Below are 22,782 nucleotides of genomic sequence, written 5' to 3' on the forward strand. Positions count from 1 at the left end.
TCCTACAGCAGTAAACATAAATCTACACATTCACAATAGTCCTAGAAAAAAAATACTGTGATTAGGTACAATGTGTTATGACAAACTAGTTTCAAAAAACAAAACCTCAAGGGACTTCCCTGGTGGCACAGTGGTTAAGAATCCTTCTGCCAATGCAGGGGATGCAGGTTCAAGCCCTGGTCTGGGGAGATCCCACATGCCACGGAGCAACTAAGCCCGTGAGCCACAACTACTGAGCCCGCACGCCTAGAGCCCGTGCTCCGCAACAAGAGAAGCCACCACAACGAGTAGCCCACGCACTGCAGCAAAGAGCAGCCCCCACTCACCACAACTAGAGAAAGTCCACACACAGCAACGAAGACCGAACGCAGCCAAACATAAATAAAATAAATAAATAAATCAAAAACTCAATATCTGGATAAAAAAATGTGACTCTAAAATATAAAATATTGTCAAAAAAATCACATTTAAAATCTTCCACAGTTTACACAAATATTATGCATTTCCAGTTTTGGAAAAAATTTTTCCATTGTGATTTAAAATATCTATACAAACATACTGAAAGCTATTAATTTCAATGATGATATCAGTTTTGGTTTTAGTTTAGCATTATTTTCTTTATAAAAAAGTTGCAGTAAGTGTACATTAATGGTCTGATTGGTTTCAATATTTCATAAATGTATATAAAAGAAATTCTTAAAAGCCAACATACTTAACTACTGTGGGAGACAATAACTATAAACAGCTTTAATTAAATCATACTTATACAAAACTCTTTTCTTATAGTCCACTTTATGCTTTTGGTATTGTTGATCTTTAAAAATTAAATGGTCTTTGACAATGGATCTATTTTGTATTGCTCGTTAAGACAAAATATTTCTTCTCCTTTCATGGGATTGTCATCTTCAATGAAAACTTCTTTTAAACATGGGCTTGTTTCAATCATACTGTGAATTTTGGTTGTGGTCAGCTTTGAGTGCAAGTGTGATGTATAATTCTGTTATTCATCACATGTTGAGTTTGAAACTCAGTTGGAAATATTGAATAGAATGTGACATTTCTGAAAATGCTTTCTCTCAAGGTGAATGCTCTTAAACTTAGCATCAGTGCGTGCAACTCTGTTAATGATGGCCATTTCGGGGATGATTCTTTCATATATATACATATGAGACCAGAGCCTCTTGAACCCAACTCTCCCAGTCAATCTCAGCTCCATCAGTGACTCATCGTGTGGCCTCCAGTAAATTATTTAATCTCTCTGAGCCTCAGTTTCCTCACGTGTGAACTGAAAACAATAATTGTACCTCCCTCTTAGGGTTCTTGGGAGGATTAAGTGTGCACACAGGATGGTAAACAGCCATTAAATACAGTGTAGGTGATACTACTCATTCCACCCCTACCTCTACATGAGCTAAATGCCCTGAGAAAGGAACTGGAGATGTTTGCTTGACCTTCTTTGCCCTAGTAAAATTCAGACCGAAACAAGATTGAATGGCAAATACAAATGAAAGTGTACAGGAATGTAACCTTACTTTATTTTAGCTAAAAACCCATTCAAATCAGTCTTTTTCAGGTACATACTTAAATCAGTGAAAGTTCAAAGTGTCTTTCAGTTCTGTTTCTCCCCACCCGCCCCCATACATAATTTGGTGATTGCCTCTACATGTTGGAGACAAAACAGTTCTCTTTACTCCTTATGGGTTCCTCTTCTGATATAATTTTTCAAATCCTACCCATCTTTAGCAGTCCATCCTGAATAGAACTTCTGTCATCAATCTTTTCTGGCTACAACAGTCAACTTTACACCTTGACTTTCCTCAACTTCTATGGCACTTATATAATCTGAATGTCACTTGATTCTACTGTCTCAGATTGTTGCATATTTTAAAATTTAAAACATTTACCTTTTAAAACAAAAACTGAAATTAAGTCACTTGGAAATTGTATCAGTACTTTTAATTATGTTACTTAAACCATGGGGAAAACACTCAGAAATATCTTCTCATTTCCTCAAATCCCATAGGTATAAGTTGTTGTAAAATTTTAGCTCTTAAATAAGAGCTAAATAATTCACTAAATAGTGAATGCATTCTACATGCCATACTACAGACTAAGTGTTTTTCATAACTTGTTTAATTCAAACCCCATGGGTTTGGGTAATGGAGAGGTAGATTAAGAAAGATGGTAAAATAGATAGCTAGTGGGAAGCAGCCACATAGCACAGGGAGATCAGCTCGGTGCTTTGTGACCACCTAAAGGGGTGGGATAGGGAGGGTGGGAGGGAGACGCAAGAGGGAGGAGATATGGGGATATATGTATATGTATAGCTGATTTACTTTGTTGTAAAGCAGAAACTAACACACCATTGTAAAGCAATTATACTCTAATAAAGATGTTTTAAAAAAAAAAAAGGAAAGATGGGAAAGGGAATTATCATTTGTGAAGCCAAACATTATGGGTTTTGTTCATGTTATTAACTGAATTCTCCTAACAATCTTTGATGGAGACACTAAATTCTCCCCTTTATAGATGTGAAAACTGAAGGTAAATGGGTTTCAACAACAGATCCAAGGTCATGTAATTAGCAAATGTCAAGCCCAAAGTCAGAATCCATTGATTTCTGACTGTAGCACCTGTGGACTAAGCCCTGATTCATTCTCTGACTCGCTTGTGACCTTGGGAAAGCGAGTGAGACCTGCCAGACCTCACTGGAAAGGAACTACTAAAACCACAAGCTAACACTTATTGAAGATGTACTTTGTCCATGAGCTGTGGTAAGTGATTTATGGGAATTATTTCACTTTCTCCTCAGAACAAATCCACAAGGCACTTATTATTATCCCTGCTTTACAGATAAGGAAAGAGAGGCCAAGAGAGTGATGGAACTTGCCCAGACCACACAGCTAGTACAGTTGAACTGGACTTCTCATCCCACTCTCCTCTCCACCATGTACTACACTGCCTCCAGGGATTGGAAAGATCTGTCGTAAACACTGAACCTGGTATTAGAAGCACCAGGTGAAAGAACATATATGAAATACCTAGCACAAAAATGTCAGCTTTGCTTACAAAATCGTAGGTAATACCAACTAATGTACTAAAGGACAAAACCCAGCTCTAAAAAATCCTTGACAGGCTATAAGTGTTGGCCAAATTAACATGATGAAATTTCACAGGATAACAGCCAGGCCTATAATTAAATTTTAAAAATCAAATGTACCAGTTCTGAAGGGAGTAGGCCTGGTTAGCAGCTGGTACATAAAAGGATTTTAGTAGATTTCAAGCTCCAGTATAAGACAATACTGTAATATAGCAACTCCCCCCCAAAACAGTCAAAGTAATCTTAGGCTACATTAACAGAAATTCAGTGTCCAAACAAGATAGACCATAGTAGGACTGAATTTGTACTGCTGGGATCACGTCCAGAGCACCGGGGTTCACTCAGGGAGTCACATTTTAGAGAAAATGATGAGAGAAGGGAGAAGAGAACTCAGAAATCTGCCACATTGGACCCTGAAGTTATGACACTGTACCATAAAACTCACACTAATGATCATTAGATATTTGAAAGATTTATATTCTAGCTGGCCCTTTAAAGCAAAATAAGAATCAAGGTTGGAAGATACAGGGAAGAATGTTCCAGTTCAGTATAAGGACAATTATAAGAAACAAAGATACGTAAAATTGTACAAACTTTCTTATGAATGTGAGTGTTCCCTGTCATTGCAGGTGTTCAAGCAAAAGGTCAACTATCACTTGTCAGAAATATTACACAAGCAATCCAGGCAAGAGACAAGGGCTCAGAATACATGGACTTGATACATCACTTCCGGTCTTGTAATTCCATGTGTGAACCGGAGTAGGGAGAGGATTTTAATCTGACAAAAGGTACACACTCTGCTTGCTTAAATTATTTTAGACAGCACATTAATTGCATAGTGCCGTACTCATAAGTGGCTTAAGAGTCTCTAAATAAAGAAAAACATTCTCTACACATCAAAATAATGTGTTTTCTAATAAGTTAAGTTTAAAATGCAGTTTAAATCCATCCTACAAGCTTAACACTTTTATAGGTTATACAATCTACTAAGTAATTTACCATTTTGGGTGGCAAATTTGGGTGGCACCATATATAGGCTTTCTTTCGTTCTCACTCTACTTTTTTTTTACGGGACTGAGCTGACAAACTCCCCTCCCCACGAGATTTGAACTAACAGCTATTACTAGCCCAGACCACTTTTCTGAGCTCCATATCTGTATCATCCTATAGATATTTCCATTTAAAGGGCCAACAGGTATCTCAAAAAATTATTCTACAGCTAAGCCCTTAATGGCTACATCCCACCCACAGTCAATCTAGTCTTCCTCCAATTTTCCAAGTCTCAGTAAACCTTACCATCATCCCCAAATCTGTTTATGCCAGAAAGCTTGGAGCCTTCCAGGAAAGTTCCTTTTCCCTATGTCCCATAAGTTGCCTGTAACCAAGTAGCAACTATTCTTCTCAAAAGCATTCCTCCATCCACTTCTCTCCATGGCTTCTGCCCATATTGCAGGCATTCCAGCCTCATTTCACACCTGAACTACTGCAAACCCTCAGAACTAGGGTTTGCCTTAACTGTTGTATCCTAATTGTACTGTCTCTGTTACAATAGCTTGTCTTCTGATTATTTTCCATTTCTATGTAGTCAATCAACGAATACAATGTGATAGATATTTGTCAGTGGTCTTTTTTTTTTTTTTTTTTTTTTTTTTTTTTTGGTAAGCGGGCCTCTCACTGCTGTGGCCTCTCCCGTTGCGGAGCACAGGCTCCGGACGCGCAGGCTCAGCGGCCATGGCTCACGGGCCCAGCCGCTCCGCGGCATGTGGGATCCTCCCGGACCAGCGCACGAACCCGCGTCCCCTGCATCGGCAGGCGGACCCTCAACCACTGCGCCACCAGGGAAGCCCTGTCAGTGGTCTTTTAACATCTGAAGGTGAAGGGGCAGGATTTCATACATGGAAAGAAACTCTCTCCGCTATTTTCTATATTTTGATTAATATTTATTAAATTTATATATTTTTAAATATTGCTTTACTTAACACCATAAGATAAATTGAAAGATTTTATTTCTGAACTTTTAGCTAAAAGTAGAAACCTCAATTTCACTTGTTCTTTGAATCATGCGCAATAATTCATAAGTTTAACAAATTAAATCCTTTTAAAACATTTAATACAACTTACATACATAATTAATCAAACCCTCTTAGACAATTCAAATCATAATTACCCACTCAATATACCTGACTCTCTAAAATGTATTAAACACAAAAAGGCAGACTCAGAAACTGAACAAAAACATTTTCTTAGAACATCACTTTTGTAAGTCTAGGTCAGACATTGTTTTAATAGATCAAATTTTATTACACATTTCAAAAACCTTAAAAAACAAAACTAGAATCTTTTGGGTTAAAAATGTGAAAACATACATCTACATGTCCTCTCTCCTGAAACACTACTAAAACCCAGAGTAAAAGGCACTTTTTAAACAAAGAAATCCACCTAATCTCAGACTTCCAACCTCCAGAAATATGAGAAATCAATTTCAGTTGTTTATAAGCACCTAGTCTATGGTATTTTGTTATAGCAGCCTATAAACTAAGACAACAGTCACAAGTATACTAAAGAGCACAGCAACAGAATTTTGGAAGTTAAAAACCCTGAAGTCAAGAAAGGTAGATACCAAGTCAGTAATAAGGAAAAAGCTAAGAATCAACCCAATTTACAACAGAGACTCTCCAAACGTTTCAGGAAGAGGCAGACCCGGGCACTTCTGGTAGAGGGGGCTTCATGGTGGAGGTGGAGGTAGAGGGCTAAAATAAGGAAGATTGTTTGAAAGGACATGTATATTTTTAAATCTCCTGCCCCCATGCTAATCCAGATAGGAAGTTTATTTTTGGAGAAAGAAAACAGAAGGTCTCTGGACTGGTGAATACTGGAAACAGTTGAGGGCTTAGTTATTATATCTACACAGGGGAAGATAATGAACCAGGTGCACCAATATAAATGCAGAGATTCCCGATAGCCTTGCCCCACTGAGCTCTCAGAAGTCTGACAGCCACACCTTTACCCTCCAAACAAGTGATTAGAAGGTTCTTTCCTGGGAATCTGACCAGCCCAAGAGGAGTTGAGGATTCTAGGGAGGTTTTGTAAGAAGCAGCCTACACTAAAGCAGTAGTGCACAACTGGAAGCAATTTGTCCACCCCCAGGGGAAATGTAGCACTACCTGGACACATGTTTACGGCACAACAAGAGGGAGTGTTACTAGCATGTAGCAGGTAGAGGTCAGGGATGCTGCTATATGTCCTACAAGGCTCAGGACAGCCCCACCCCTTATGACAAAAAGACATCTAACCCAAATTGTAAGTAGTGCTGAGGTTGAGAAATCCTACCCTAGAGAGAAGTTCAAAGTTCACAAGTACTGACAATGCATCAAAGTTACCACCAAAGATTTTTGTTCCCCATTCTTAACTGTGAGAAGGGAACCAAGAATTATCAGACATCTGAGGAAGACATAACTTGGAAGATAAGAAAACAGCATGAAAACAAAAGAAATTGAGATGATGGAGTGAGAATAAAACTTCAAAAATATACTATTCATCTTGAAGAAATGAGAGAAAATACTGACTATAAAAATATAGAGAATACAATAAAACAGTTTTGGGAAACAAAATTCATTACAGTAAAAATTTTAAAATATCAGTGAAGGATTACAAGATAAAATGGCACACATCTCCCAGAAAGCAAGCAACAAGAAAAAGAAATGGAAACCAGAAAGAAAGTAAAACAGAAGAGAATTAGTTCATGAAATGCAACACCCATATTATATATGCTCAAAAGAGAGAGAAGAGAAAGTAGAAGGAAGAAAATTATTTAAGAAATATTACAAGGAATTTTAGCAGAAAAAAAGAACGTGAGTTTCCAGATTGAAAGGTTATACCAAATGCCCAGCTTACCGGTTTTAAACAGCAACTATGGAAGCTAGAATTTAGTGGGATGATGCCTTTAATTATAAAAGGAAAATTCTCTACCCAGCCAAAATATTAGCTAATTTTGATGGTATTTTTAAAGATATTTAAGACATAAAATGTATTTTAAAGTGTACATCGCCACAGACATATATACCAATGAAATAGAATGGGAAGGCCAGAAATAAAACCTCACGTACACAGTCAAATAATTTTTGACAAGGATGCCAAGATCATTCAACAAGGGACACTATTTTCAACAAGTGGTGTTGGGGAATGTGTATAACTACACGAGGAAAAAAACGAAGTTGCACTCGTACCTTACATAACATAAAAAATTAACTCACGGGCTTCCCTGGTGGCGCAGTGGTTGAGAGTCTGCCTGACGATGCAGGGGACACAGGTTTGTGCCCCGATCCAGGAAGATCCCACATGCCGCGGAGCGGCTGGGCCCGTGAGCCATGGCTGCTGAGCCTGCACGTCAGGAGCCTGTGCTCCACAAGGGGAGAGGCCACAGCAGTAAGAGGCCCACATACTGCAAAATAAATAAATAAATAAAGATAAATAAAAAACATGAATAAATAAGTAAAATATAGTAAATAACAATAAAAACATATCCATTATATAAATAAATTTTAAAAAAACAACTTCAGACATTAGAAAGAAAGGAACCAAGAAAAAAGAAGCTTTGCATGAATATTATCAAAAAAGTTTTCACTATTTTGTTTTGAGAGTTAAGTGTGGAAAACTTCTAAAACTTTTTTATCAAAATTGAAAATGAGCATGGAACACCAGAAGTAGCTCTACTTAAATAAATTTTAAGAAATCTGTTTTATTCTCTAAAGCACAGTTTCACTTACTCATTTTTCTATTAAATGCTGTGGATAAGGATACATTGTTCTTTCTCCAAATAGTTGCTGGCAATTTCCAAAGACATAATGTCTTGTAGAGTGATGAACTAAGTATAGAGGTGGTAGAATATTGGGCTCTAAGTTTTTTCCTCAAGGACATTATTTTTTTAATGTCCACTCTCAGGTGAAATGGAAATTTTTAGAATATTTGATGGAATGGCTTAAATTCCACAGAAAAATCTGTAAGTAACTGTTCCATTCAATTACTTTCATTAATAACAAAAAAAACTGACCACTAAAGTTTGGGCAGCGAAAGGTATAAAGATCCAAGAGTGAAGCAAGTCATTAAACTTGAGTGGAAAGGAAATGATATATCTGTTAATTTTAGCATCTTCTCTTAAATACTCCAGGATATTTTTCTGGTAACGATAGAACAAACACTGAGTAAGAGACCTTCTTCTTGTGATATGAATTTCCATGGAGCCCGTTGGAGAATTTTCCCATACTAAGCATTAACAGGCTTTTCCAGAAAAGAAAACAAAAGAAAAAACAAACAAAAAAATAGTTCAAGCAACTCGGAAATGTATGATAATGATGAATTGATTTTTTTAATCCGCCACTATATCCATTTCTCTCTATTTCCACCCTAAAGCTAACTGTCATCACAGCTCGCCTGGACTACTAAAACCACCTTCTCCGGTAGATCGCACGCTACAGCCCAACTGACCTTTTCACTATGCAACACCTCCCCACTCCAACTTCATCCTCCAAAAACTCTCAGTGGCTTTCCATCACTGTGAACGAAGACCAAAATTCTTAACTTAACCTGTCATTGCATTGTTCACCCCTGCCGCTGTTTCTCCAAGTTCATCTGACAGTTCTCCAAGTTCATCCCACACTTTACGTCCTCCAGCCAAACGGGCCTTTTTGTAGTCCTTCCAAATTCTCTTGGCTCTCTCCCAGCACCAATACCAAGTGGTCGTGAAACTGTCACATTGGATCAGATGTGCTGTGTATGACTGGTGGAGATGAGAAAAGGAGGAGAGGAGCTGAATCTTAATGATCATAATGAATAGCAAGAGCCATCACTGTAGACTGAGAGAAATCAGCTATTGTGAGCTGAACGGGGAATTCTAGAGGTAACCACTAGACGATGTTAGATTGAAGAAATGTATGGCAGCTGGCCACAGCAGCCTCATGTGACTGCGGCAGTCCCAAGCGTCTTCCAAACCACCAGGCTCCTGGTGGGCCCCCAAGAACCCAGGCCCCCAGCATATCCCAGCACCTGCCAGCTGCCATGTCGCAAGGTGGTTCCTGTGGAACCAGGATCCCCGTCCACCCCATCCCTGGCCAACATTCAAGACTCTGGCCACCAGTCATCTCCCACAAACCCAAGCTCCCAGCCCACTCTGCTGCTGAATGCTTCCATGGCACCAGACTCCTGGCAGGCTCCCCCAAACCCAGGCTATGCGAATCCCATGAATCCCAATTCTGGCTAGCTCCTGCAGACCAAGCCATCTCCTGTGGTCTCAGGCTTTCAGTAAGCCTTCAAGAACTCAAGCTCCAGGTGGGCGACTATGAACCCAGGCTCCTGGCCAGAGTAACTACTGCAGGAAACCAAAAGAGAGCAGCAATAGCTATACTTATACCAGAAGGAAAAAAGGTCTTTAAGTCAGAAACTGTAACAAGAGACAAATAACATCATTATATAATGGTAAAGGGGTCCATTCATCCGGAGGATATAACAGTAGTCAATACATATGCCCCCAACATCAGAGTACCTAAATATATTAAGTCAATACTAACAGATCTAAAGAGATAAACAGACAAAATACAATAATAGTAGGGAACTTTAATGCCCCACTTTCAACAAAAACCTCACAAAAAGAAAAGCCCAGGCACAGATGGTTTCACTGATGAATTCCACCAAACATTTAAGGAAGAATTAATGCCAATCCTTCTCAAACTCTTCCAAAGAGGGAACACTCCCAAGCTCATTTTATTAGGTCAGAATTACCCTATTACCAAAGCCAGATAAGGCACTATAAGAAAAGAAACTACAGGCCAATAACTCTGATGAACAAAGATCTCAACACAATACTAGCAAACTGAATTCAACAGCACATTAAAAGGATCACATACCATGGTCAAGTGGGATTTATCCTTGGGATGCAAGGATGGTTCAACATATGCAAATCAATAAATGCAGTAAGCCACATTAACAGAATGATTAAAATCATATGATCATATCAAAAGATGCAGAAAAAGCGTCTAAGTTCAACATCCTTTCATGATTAAAAACTCTAAACAAATTGTGTATAAAGAAAATATACCTCAAGATAATAGAGACCATATACGGCAAACCCACAACTAACATCATACTCAATGATGAAAGGTTAAAAGCTTTTCTGCTAAGATAAAGAACAAACAAGACCAGTACCCACTCACCACTCCTATTCAACATAGTACTGGAAGTCTTAGCCAGAGCAACCAGGCAAGAGAAAAAAAAGGGCATTCAAATTGGAAAGGAAGAAGTAAGATTGTCTCTGTTTGCAGATGATATGATCTTGTAAAATTTTAAAGACTTCACCAAAAAAATTGTTGGAACTAATAAATTTAGTAAAGTTGCAGGACAAAAAAAAATCAACATATGAAAATCAATAAAATTTGTATATACTAAAAATTATTTGAAAAAGAAACAAAACAATCAAAAATAATAAAATGCTTAAGAATAAATTTAACTAAGGAGGTAAAAATCTGTACACTGAAAACTACTAGACATTGATGAAAGAAATTGAAGAAGACACAAATAAATGGAAAGATATCTCATATTAATGGATCAGAAGCATTAATATTGTTAAAATGACCACAATACCCAAAGTGATCTATAGATTCAATGTAATCTCTATCATGATTCTAGTGGAATTTCCACAGAAATAGAAAAACAATCATAAATTTGTATGGAAACACAAAACAAACCCTGAATAGTCAAAGCAGTGCTAAGAAATAAGAACCAAGTTGGAGTCATCACACTTCCTGATTTCAAACTTTTATTACAAGAATACAGTAATCAAAATCATGGTATTGGGATAAAACAGACACATAAACCAGTAGAACAAAATGAAGAGCCCAGAAATAAACCTACTCACATACAGTCAAATAATATTTGGCAAGTTAGCCAAGAATGCTCAGTGGGGAAAGAATAGTCTCTTCAAATAATGGTATTGGGATAAACATTTTAAAAAATAAACACACACACAAAAAATATTGGTACTGGAAAAACTGGATATTCACAGGCAAAATAATTAAACTGGGCCCCTATCTTACAATACTTACAGAAATTAACTCAAAATGGATTAAAAAGTTAAATGTAAGACCTGAAAATAAAAATACTACAAGAAAACAAAGCAGAAAAGCTCCTTGATATTTGTCTTGGCAATGATTTTTTTGGATATGACACCAAAAGTACAAGCAACAAAAGCAAAAATTAGTAAGTAGGACTACATTAAACTGAAAAGTTTCTGTACAGCAAAAGAAATAATCAAATAGAAAAGGCATCCTGCCAAATGGGAGAAAATATTTGCAAACCATGTATCTGATATGGAGCTAATATCCAAAATATATTAGGAACTCACATTTCAATAGTAGAAAAACAAACAATCCAATATAGAAATGGCCAGAGGACTTGAATAGCCATAATTCAAATGAAGACATACACATGGCCAATAGGTACATGAAAAAAGTTATTCAACAACACTAATCATCAGAGAAATGGAAATCAAACAGCAATCAGATATCACCACATCTGGTTAAAATGGCTATTATCAAAAGACAAGAGGTAACAAGTGCTGAGGATGTGAATAAGAGGGGACCCTTGTGCACTGTTAGTGGGAGTGTAAATCTATACAGCCACTATGGAAAATATTATGGAGTTTCCACAAATAGTTAAAAATATAACTACCATACGATCCAGCAATCTTATTCTGGGTATGTATCTGAAGGAAATGAAATCACTATCTCAGACAGCTATCTGCATCCCCTTGTTCATTACAGCATTATTCACAATTTCCAAGACATGAAAACAATGTTAAGTGTCCATCTACAGATGAATGGATAAAGAAGATGTGGTATGTACAATACCTATCTCTCTCTCTCTCTATATATATATATATATAAATAGAGAGAGAGAGAGAGAGAGAGAGAGAGAGAGACAGAGACAGAGAGACAGAGAGGGACATAGATATAATGGAATATCACTCCATTATTATTCCATAAAAAAGAAGGAAATCCTGCCATTTGCAACAACATAGATTTAAGGGCATAATGCTAAGGGATGTAAGTCAGACAAAGAGAGACAAATACTGCATGATCTCACTTATACATGGAATCTAAAAACGCCAAACTCATAAAAATAGAAAGTAGAATGGCGGTTGCTAGGGCTGGGGTTTGGGGAAATGAGGAGATGCTGGCTGAAGGACAGAAACTTCCAGCTATAAGATTAATCCATTCTGAGGCTCTAAGGTACAGTGTGTTGACTATAATTAACAATAATGCATTATATACTTGAAAGTTGTTAAGGGAGTAGATCTTAAATATCACTCTCACACACATACAAAAAGGTAATTGTGTAAGGAGATGGGAGGTGTTAACTAACCGTATTGTTGTTATCATTTCACTATATATATATGTGTATGTGTGTGCATCAAATCATACATTGTCATATGACATATAACTCACATGTTACATGTCCATAATATCTCAATAAACCTGAGGAAAAAAATGTATCCTCCCTGGCATCACCTGTCATGGCTTATAGTTTAAAAGTCAGAATGGAATCTAAAGCACATTGATTCACTCTGCCCCATGCGCCCTAACTCAACATGAGCATAGCAGGATCACCGTCAGAAAATAAGAAAATATGTCATAAAGTCCACGTAGGGCAAATACAACAAGGGATGGGGTGAAATCGTTCAGAGTGAAATTCGAGCTGCTGAAATATTACTGCATTTCCCAGGAGGGATATTTGGCAAATTTCACAGCAGATGCTGTGGTGTCTGTGGATCTAACCAAGAGTTAAAAATGTTCAACACAGACCCAGCCCTGGAAGTCACTCTTCCTGCCAAAAGGAATGAACTCCTGGGACTCCTTTCATCAAGACAGGAGGAGAGCAGAGAGCTCCAGAGCAGAAAGCAGTTGGAGAGGAGGCCAAGGTATGTTTCTAAGCACTTGCTTATCTGCTGAGATTTTTTTTTTTTTTTTTTTTTTTTGCGGTATGCGGGCCTCTCACTGTAGTGGCCTCTCCCGTTGCAGAGCACAGGCTCCGGACGCGCAGGCTCAGCGGCCATGGCTCACGGGCCCAGCCGCTCCACGGCATGTGGGATCTTCCCGGACCGGGGCACGAACCCATGTCCCCTGCATCGGCAGGCGGACTCTCAACCACTGCGCCACCAGGGAAGCCCTCAACTGAGATTTTTGATGTAAAAGGTCATTAGATCAATTTTGTAAGTACAAGCCATATTTCTTAATGAAATAGATGAGACAAGAACAGAAAAATTAGTGAGTGCCTTGTGCATCACAATGATGAAAATACTTTCTCATGAACTCACTTTTGTTTCATTAATATATGTATATATATTTGTGTAACGGATCACAATGTAAAAGGTGTTTCTTAGTGTGAATCACAATGGAAACTGTTGGAAAAATACTGTTCTGGCAAACAAAGAGAGAACAAAGGCCATAAGTAATTATTAGCACACATTTTAGAAAATGTTTCCTTACAAAAACCTCTTATAGGGACTTCCCTGGTGGCGCAGTGGTTAAGAATCCTCCTGCCGATGCAGGGGATGCAGGTTTGATCCCTGGTCCGGGAAGATCCCACATGCCACTGAGCAACTAAGCCCGTGCACCACAACTACTGAGCCTGAGCTCTAGAGTATGCGAGCCACAACTACTGAGCCCTCATGCCATAACTACTGAAGCCTGCGCGCCTAGAGCCTGTGCTCCACAGCAAGAGAAGACACCGCCATAAGAAGCCCGCACACTGCAACGAGGAATAGCCCCCGCTCACTGCAACTAGAGAAAGCCCCCGTGCAGCAACGAAGATCCAATGCAGCCAAAAATAAATAAATAAATTTATTTTTTAAAAAACTCATGTAAAGACGAAGTATTTAAAGTAAACTTGAGAGCCTGAGTCCTGGTCAAACTTTTATCTACTATGTTAATAAAAAAGCACCTGAATTTTTAATACAGGGTCTAAGAGCTGGTGTTACAACTAGCATTGCGGCTGAGGCAGGAGCGATCATCTCTGGAATCACTGTGCTGTTTTTTTCCAGAAAAATGAGAATGGCAAAGTGTGGGAAAGCTGAGATAAAGGAGGTGGGTAAAATGCATATGGAACTCAATGCATAACCACTGTAATTTGAAGAGTGACTACAAGAAGGGAAATGAGCGCATGGACTCAGGTTACAAATGCATCAACGTAGGACAACGCAAAGATCTTTGAGGATTACTGTTTCATCAGTTAACATCATATATTTGTAATGGTGAATATGTACTCAAAATATAAGTAGCTTGAAATTGGCTTTACCAATCTTAAAATTTGACCGCAAGTGTCTCACATATGCAGATTTAACTTTTTAAACCCAGAACTTGGACAACATCATTAAAATCTTTATACATAATATTGAAGAGTATACATTAAATATGCTTCCACAGTAATGGCTGAATTACTACTGTCCCATTCATCATGATTGAAAGCTTCCTACCTATTTACTTTGTGTCTTATACACATAAACTTTTTAGTGAAATATGAAAGAAAGCATTTTTAAACAGAAAAAAAAGCAAAAGTGAGAAAGAAGGACAGAAAGAGAGAAAGATTGAAAGAAAGAAAGAGAGAGAGAAAGAAGGAAGGAAAGAAAGAAAAGAAAGAAAGAGAAAGAAAGAAAGGCAGGAAGGAAGGAAGAAGAAAAGAAGAAAGAAATGGAAGGAAGGAAGGGTGGGAGGGAGGAAAATAGAAAGAAAGAAAGAAATAAGAAACCTTAAGCAATTACATACTAGGAACTGATTATTTTTCCAGCTTCCCTGAAAGGGCTCTGATACAGGGAAGCAGCAACTTGGTTCAAAAATGGCACATGTTAGAAACTGTATGGAATATAGAACATGGAATTCAGAACATCCTGGTGGTGCAAGAAAAAAATAATCAAAACCAGACTAGAATAGGCTAAAAGCTGGGGTATTGGGTTTAACACTTCTTAGGAAAGGGAGCTTGGAATCACACTGCAATGGAAAAGCTGTGCTTAAATCAACTACATAAACACAGTTCTCACCCATTAGTGAGGATTCAAGCATCCTCCACTCGGCTTTCCTATCGTCTCCATAAGCTCCTCAGTTAAAAACATCCCTCCAAATATAGCCATAGTTCAAGAGCTAAAGTGAAGAGATCCATCCTGACTCTCGCAGTCAAAACCCAGATACACCATCAGAGTCGACAAACCAGGCACTGAGCCCAAGTTACAGAAACTCTGCCTAGCCAGGCATGTTTGGGCATAGGTATGCTACCCAAGTCACACATGCAAGAAAACACAAGCAAAGTTGGTTATCCACCAGAAAATTCAAGCCATAAGCCACAGAAAGTCAGGAAAATAGCTCAGAAAATTGAAGCCACAAGCCACAGAAAGTCAGGAAAATAAGTAATATGCCTGTCTGTTTTATCACCTTCACTGCAGATGTCACAATCATTCACACATCTTCAAAAGCGGTTTCGAAGTTTTAGAACTTTATGCAGTTCCCAAAACATCCCCTACTAAAGTTCTGCCTTTATGCTCCTTCTGATCATAATTTGAGTGAACTGGGTTATCACTTTGCAGAAAGGACTTGAATTCTCACAGAGAAGGCCCATAAAACACCTTGGGTTTTCATCTAAATTAGAACATCTGCATCTGCTGCCCTCTTTCTAGGCAAGAATTTTTCTTTTCACTGTGTTCTATACTTTCAACCTATTTAAAAATCAAACTATTTTCTTATCTTCCTATTTTGCAACAGATTTTGTCTACATGAAGCCAAAAATGACTGAGATTCTGAGCCTCCGGCAAGATTTTACCAAAGTTTCATCTGTAGATGACCTACACACACACACACTTCCTACTCAGGAGTGGGTCAGATTTCTACACGATTAGGAAATTCAATGAAAAAAAAAAAAATGAGGACAACTTGCGATTTAGCTTCGTACAAAAAAAATTAAGCTGCCTTTTTCGACACTTGATTCTGTGGTGTCCTATAGATGAAAGTTTTATCTGACACTGATCGTATTCTTTGTATCTCACTGATAAAAGTGCTTCTTTTTTTCAATTTTATGTCATTCCTTCCTCGATAAAGTTCACATTTCTAGAACTGCCTAGCTCAAAAACAATTTTTCGCTTTCTTATTATCATATTTCCTTAACAGAACCTCTTCCTATACTATCTACACCTGGAAAACTAATAATGAACTGGAAGTTTCTTGAGTAAAAGATTATTTTTATTTTTGTATAGCCTAAATAGCACCCAACCCCACATAGTAAACACTCAGAAAATAGTGGATATAAGAATAAATTAATTGAAACTAACACTTTGGATTTGATCAAATATGACTTCATTTTCCTATAAACTCCTGAACACTCTGTAGGAAAATTTTCAGGTTTTTTTCTCTAAAATCCATTGGATCATCTCACATGGATTTAGGCTTACCCGACTCCCCATTATTCTGTCTCCCTTGTTTAGAAATGATGCTATGATTATAGTAAACTTTCTATTATCTGTTCCAATGAAGCAATGCAAAGGTGTGAATATAACCAGGATACAAGTTCTGATTTTGAAAAGATTCACTTTTCTGAATTAGCCTCCCTTGGGCTAATATTAAAATGTGCTTGCATTAATTTGAAAAAGACTGTTAGGTAAGTTTCAAAGAAGTGTGCTGGATTTTAGGGGAGAGGTCAATCCAGGATGAAAATTTACTGGTACTTCTCAAAGTGAGAGAAAAAGTTCACATAACTACATATGGCAGGTATAAATACCAAATATCACTTGCACGTTCACCTTCAGAAACTCACCCATTAATAGAGTCAGCAAGTTTGTGTTTTTGCTGCAAATTAGCTGTCGGTAAATGTTGAGACATTTTTGGACACGTATTTGCACTGGGGCTACGTGTCATGAACAGATTAGTGGTTCCTATCAGATGGTCCAGACTTCAAAAAGGCTTTGTTGCTTTACTCTCTGTTTCCCTGTGGCATCGCTGAGATAAATGGTCTACATGATTATTCAACGGTTAGAAGAATCCGCTTGTTCAATGAGGTTTGTGCATGAAGCAATGGAGCCAGTCTTTTACTACACTTCATGTACCATCTATTTCTCTTCATCAAAAGTTTATTTTATACTGTTATATGCAAATTTATAGCCTCCATTAAGCAGCTTTTATTTCAAAACCTTGGGTGAGAAATTTCAAAACATGTATAGTGGATATCTGCCTTTTTGCACAAAAGTAGCAAGGAAAGTTATTGTTAATTTCATCTTGAAATTACCTTGAAATTATAAAAATGTCAATGGACATTGAAAAAGAAATACAATCAAACTTCATTATGCTGCTGGAAATGGGAAAGCACAATAGATGTCTGTATTTACAATTCAAATCAATAAAGTCCAGACATTTTTCGGTGACCATGAGCAATTTAGTAGCTACCTAGAAAAACAGACCCAAAATACAGAGAAAGTACTCTAATTCCTAATTTCCTTTTATAGAAAACCACCACCAATAAGTTTTCATCAAAAATGTAACTTTATCTTAAAACTTTTTTAGCGAAGACCCAACAGTGTGTAAGAACCTTTTGAGTTGCCACTTATTTTTACCAAATGCAACTGAAAATTATGACTTTGTTTTAAAGTTTTTATATCCTCTCAGAGACTGCATATAACCCGTGGATATTGTTATATACAGTCTATATAAAAATAAAAATAATCCATCATTCGAGAACCTTGACAAATAATTATTATCATTCAGAATGCAATACAAGTTAATATGCCACATTTTTTAAGGATTAAGTTAAGTAGTGTGCTTTTTGTTATCTGATGGCCCTGAGCTCTGGGCAGATTTTCTGTGATAAAAGAAAATATGGCTTCAATACTCCTCTTCTTAATGAGTTAGTTAAATAACTGATTAATTAATCCAGCTTTTGAAAGACCTTTGTGCTATTGTTTTTGTTTTGCGTTATTGGAGCTAAGATAAAAAGTTTGATTTGCCTTGAGCAAATCAGGTTTGTATCTGATACACGGACAGTACCTAAACAAAAGTAGGTACTTAGAGAATGCTGTTCCTCTTTGTAGAATTTCTACAAATTCTAGGAATATTGTTATAATTATCTCAGCTTAGGAAAAAAGAAAATGAGAGTCTACGCAAATATTCTGACTTTCAATAGCTTGTTTTCAGATTCTAATTTACTAAACATTTTCTCCCGTCACACAATGATACCACTGAGCCAATAATATTTAGACTTCACTTTTCTGAACCAGTGCAAAGAATAATAAGCTGGTGATAAATAATCAACTACTTTAATAGATCAACCTTAGGGGAGATGAAACAATGATGAGGAGATCTGCTTCTGACGAACAGGAGGAAACACTATCACAGGACAGAGCCCAGGAGGAAGAATAACCTTACTTGCCTGACACGTCCTTCCTGTTCAGACAACGGCCTGAGACCTGAGCCCTGTCATGATTCAGGAGGAGCCACATCCATCTCAAGAAAGCAGCCATAGGGGAGCTTCGGAGCAGCGGAGGAGAGCGCAGCCACAGGGGTGCGGAGGGCAAAGCGGCGAGATTCCCACACTGAGGATCAGGGCCGACCGGCACTCACCAGCCCGAGAGGCTTGTCTGCTCACCCGCCGGGGCGGGCGGGGCTGGGAGCTGAGGCTCGGGCTTCGGTCGGAGCGCAGGGAGAGGACTGGGGCTGGCGGCGTGAACACAGCCTGCAGGGGGTTAGTGCGCCACGGCTGGCCGGGAGGGAGTCCGGGAAAAAGTCTGGAGCTGCCTAAGAGGCAAGAGACCAGTGTTGCCTGGTGCGCGAGGAGAGGGGATTCAGAGCACTGCTTAAAGGAGCTCCAGAGACGGGCGCGAGCCGCGGCTAAGAGCGCGGACCACAGAGACGGGCATGAGACGCTAAGGCTGCTGCTGCCGCCACCAAGAAAGCCTGTGTGCGAGCACAGGTCACTATCCACACCTCCCCTCCCGGGAGCCTGTGCAGCCCGCCACTGCCAGGGTCCCGGGATCCAGAGACAACTTCCCCGGGAGAACGCATGGCGCGCCTCAGGCTGCTGCAACGTCACGCCGGCCTCTGCCGTCGCAGGCCCGCCCCTCACGCCATGCCCCTCCCACCCCCGGCCTGAGTGAGCCAGAGCCCCCGAATCAGCGGCTCCTTTAACCCCATCCTGTCTGAGCGAAGAACAGACGCCCTCCGGCGACCTACACGCAGAGGCGGGGCCAAATCCAAAGCTGAGCCCCGGGAGCCGTGCGAACAAAGAAGAGAAAGAGAAATCTCTCCCAGCATCCTCAGGAGCAGCGGATTAAAGCTCCACAATCAACTTGATGTACCTGCATCTGTGGAATACATGAATAGACAACGGATCATCCCAAATTGAGGAGGTGGGCTTCGAGAGCAAGATATATGATTTTTTCCCCTTTTTCTCTCTTTGTGAGTGTGTATGTGTATGCTTCTGTGTGAGATATTGTCTGTATAGCTTTGCTTCCACCATTTGTCCTAGGGTTCTATCCGTCCGTTTTATTTTTGTTTTTTTAATTTTTTTTCTTTTTTTCTCTTAATAATTATATTTTTATTTTAATAATTTTATTTTACCTTACTTTATTTTCTTTTCTTTTATCCTCTTACTTTCTTTCTTTCTACTTTTTCTCCCTTTTATTCTGAGCCGTGTGGATGAAAGGCTCTTGGTGCTGCAGCCAGGAGTCAGTGCTGTGCCTCTGAGGTGGGAGGGCCAACTTCAGGACACTGGTCCACAAGAGACCTCCCAGTTCCACATAACATCCCAGAGATCTCCATCTCAACACCAACATCCAGCTTCACTCAACGACCAGCAAGCTACAGTGCTGGACACCCTATGCCAAACAACTAGCAAGACAGGAGGAACACAACCTCAACCATTAGCAGAGAGGCTGCCTAAAATCATAATAAGGCCAGAGACACCCAAAAGCACACCACCAGACATGGACCTGCCCACGAGAAAGACAAGATCCAGCCTCATCCACCAGAACATGGGCACTAGTCCCCTCCACCAGGAAGCCTACACAACCCACTGAACCAACTTTAACCACTGGGGACAGACACCAAAAACAATGGGAACTACGAACCTGCAGCCTGCAAAAACCAGACCCCAAACACAGTAATATAAGCAAAATGAGAAGACAGAAAAACACACACCAGATGAAGGAGCAAAATAAAAACCCACCAGACCTAACAAATGAACAGGAAATAGGCAGTCTACCTGAAAAAGAATTCAGAATAATAATAATAAAGATGATCCAAAATCTTGGAAATAGAATAGACAAAATGCAAGAAACATTTAACAAGGACCTAGAAGAACTAAAGATGAAACAAGCAACGATGAACAACACAATAAATGAAATTAAACATACTCTATAAGGGATCAATAGCAGAATAACTGAGGCAGAAGAACAGATAAGTGACCTGGAAGATAAAATAGTGGAAATTACTACTGCAGAGCAGAATAAGAAAAAAGAATGAAAAGAACTGAGGACAGTCTCAGAGACCTCTGGGACAACATTAAATGCACCAACATTCGAATTATAGGAGTCCAGAAGAAGAAGAGAAAAAGAAAGGGACTGAGAAAATATTCGAAGAGATTATAGTTGAAAACTTCCCTAATATGGGAAAGGAAATACTTAATCAAGTCCAGGAACCACAGAGAGTCCCATACAGGATAAATCCAAGAAGAAACACTCCAAGACGCATATTAAACTGTCAAAAATTAAATACAAAGAAAGCATATTAAAAGCAGCAAGGGAAAAACAACAAATAACACCCAAGGGAACCCCCATAAGGTTAACAGCTAATCTTTCAGCAGAAACTCTGCAAGCCAGAAGGGACTGGCAGGACATATTTAAAGTGATGAAGGAGAAAAACCTACAACCAAGATTACTATAACCAGCAAGGATCTCATTCAGATTTGATGGAGAAATTAAAACCTTTAGAGACAAGCAAAAGCTGAGAGAGTTCAGCACCACCAAACAAGCTTTATAACAAATGTTAAAGGATCTTCTCTAGGCAAGAAACACAAGAGAAGGAAAAGACCTATAATAACAAACCCAAAGCAATTAAGAAAATGGGAATATGAACATACATATTGATAATAACTTTAAATGTAAATGGATTAAATGCTCCCACCAAAAGACAGAGACTGGCTGAATGGATACCAAAACAACACCCATATATATGCTGTCTATAAGAGACCCACTTCAGACCTAGAGACACATACAGACTGAAAATGAGGGAATGGAAAAAGATATTCCATGCAAATTGAAACCAAAAGAAACCTGGAGTAGCAATTCTCATATCAGACAAAATAGTCTTAAAAATAAAGACTATTAGGGGCATCCGTGGTGGCGCAGTGGTTGAGAGTCCGCCTGCCGATGCAGGGGACATGGGTTCGTGCCCCGGTCTGGGAAGATCCCACATGCTCTGGAGCAGCTGGGCCCATGAGCCAAGGCCTCTGAGCCTGCAGGTCCGGAGCCTGTGCTCCGCAATGGGAGAGGCCACAACAGTGAGAGGCCCACATACCGGAAAAAAAAAAAAAATCTTCCAGCAAACAAAGCCCTGGACCAGATGGCTTCACGGGCGAATTCTATCAAACCTTTAGAGAAGAGCTAACACCTCTCCTCCTCAGACTCTTCCAAATTATAGCAGAGGGAGGAACACTCCCAAACTCATTCTACGAGACCACCATCACCCTGATACAAAAACCAGACAAGGATGTCACAAAGAGAGAAAACTACAGGCCAATATCACTGATGAACATAGATGCAAAAATCCTGAAGAAAATACTAGCAAACAGAATCCAACAGCACATTAAACAGATAATACACCATGATCAAGTGGGGTTTATTCCAGGAATGCAAGGATTCTTCAATATTCTGAAATCAATCAACGTGATACACCATATTAACAAATTGAAGGAGAAAAACCATATGATCATCTCAATAGATGCAGAGAAAGCTTTCGACAAAATTCAACACCCACTTATGACAAAAACCCTCCAGAAAGTAGGCATAGAGGGAACTTTCCTCAACATAATAAAAGCCATATATGACAAACCCACAGCCAACGTTGTCCTTAATGGTGAAAAACTGAAAGCATTTCCACTAAGATCAGGAACAAGACAAGGTTGCCCACTCTCACCACTCTTATTCAACATAGTTTTGGAAGTTTCAGCCACAGCAATCAGAGAAGGAAAGGAAATAAAAGGAATCCAAATTGGAAAAGAAGTAAAGCTGTCACTGTTTGTAGATGACATGATACTCTACATAGAGAATCCTAAAGATGCTACCAGAAAACTACTAGAGCTAATCAATGAATTTGGTAAAGTAGCAGGATACAAAATTAATGCACAGAAATCTCTGGCATTCCTGTACACTCATGATGAAAAAATCTGAAAGTGAAATCAAGAAAACACTCCCATTTACCACTGCAACAAAAAGAATAAAATACCTAGGAATAAAGCCACCTAGGGAGACAAAAGACTTGTATGAAGAAAATTATAAGACACTGATGAAAGAAATTAAAGATGATACAAATAGATGGAGAGATATACCATTTTCTTGGATTGGAAAAATCAACTTTGTGAAAATGACTCTACTACCCAAAGCGATCTAC

This window comes from Phocoena sinus, chromosome 12 (genome assembly GCF_008692025.1).
Source record: "Phocoena sinus isolate mPhoSin1 chromosome 12, mPhoSin1.pri, whole genome shotgun sequence".
Taxonomy (NCBI): Eukaryota; Metazoa; Chordata; class Mammalia; order Artiodactyla; family Phocoenidae; genus Phocoena; species Phocoena sinus.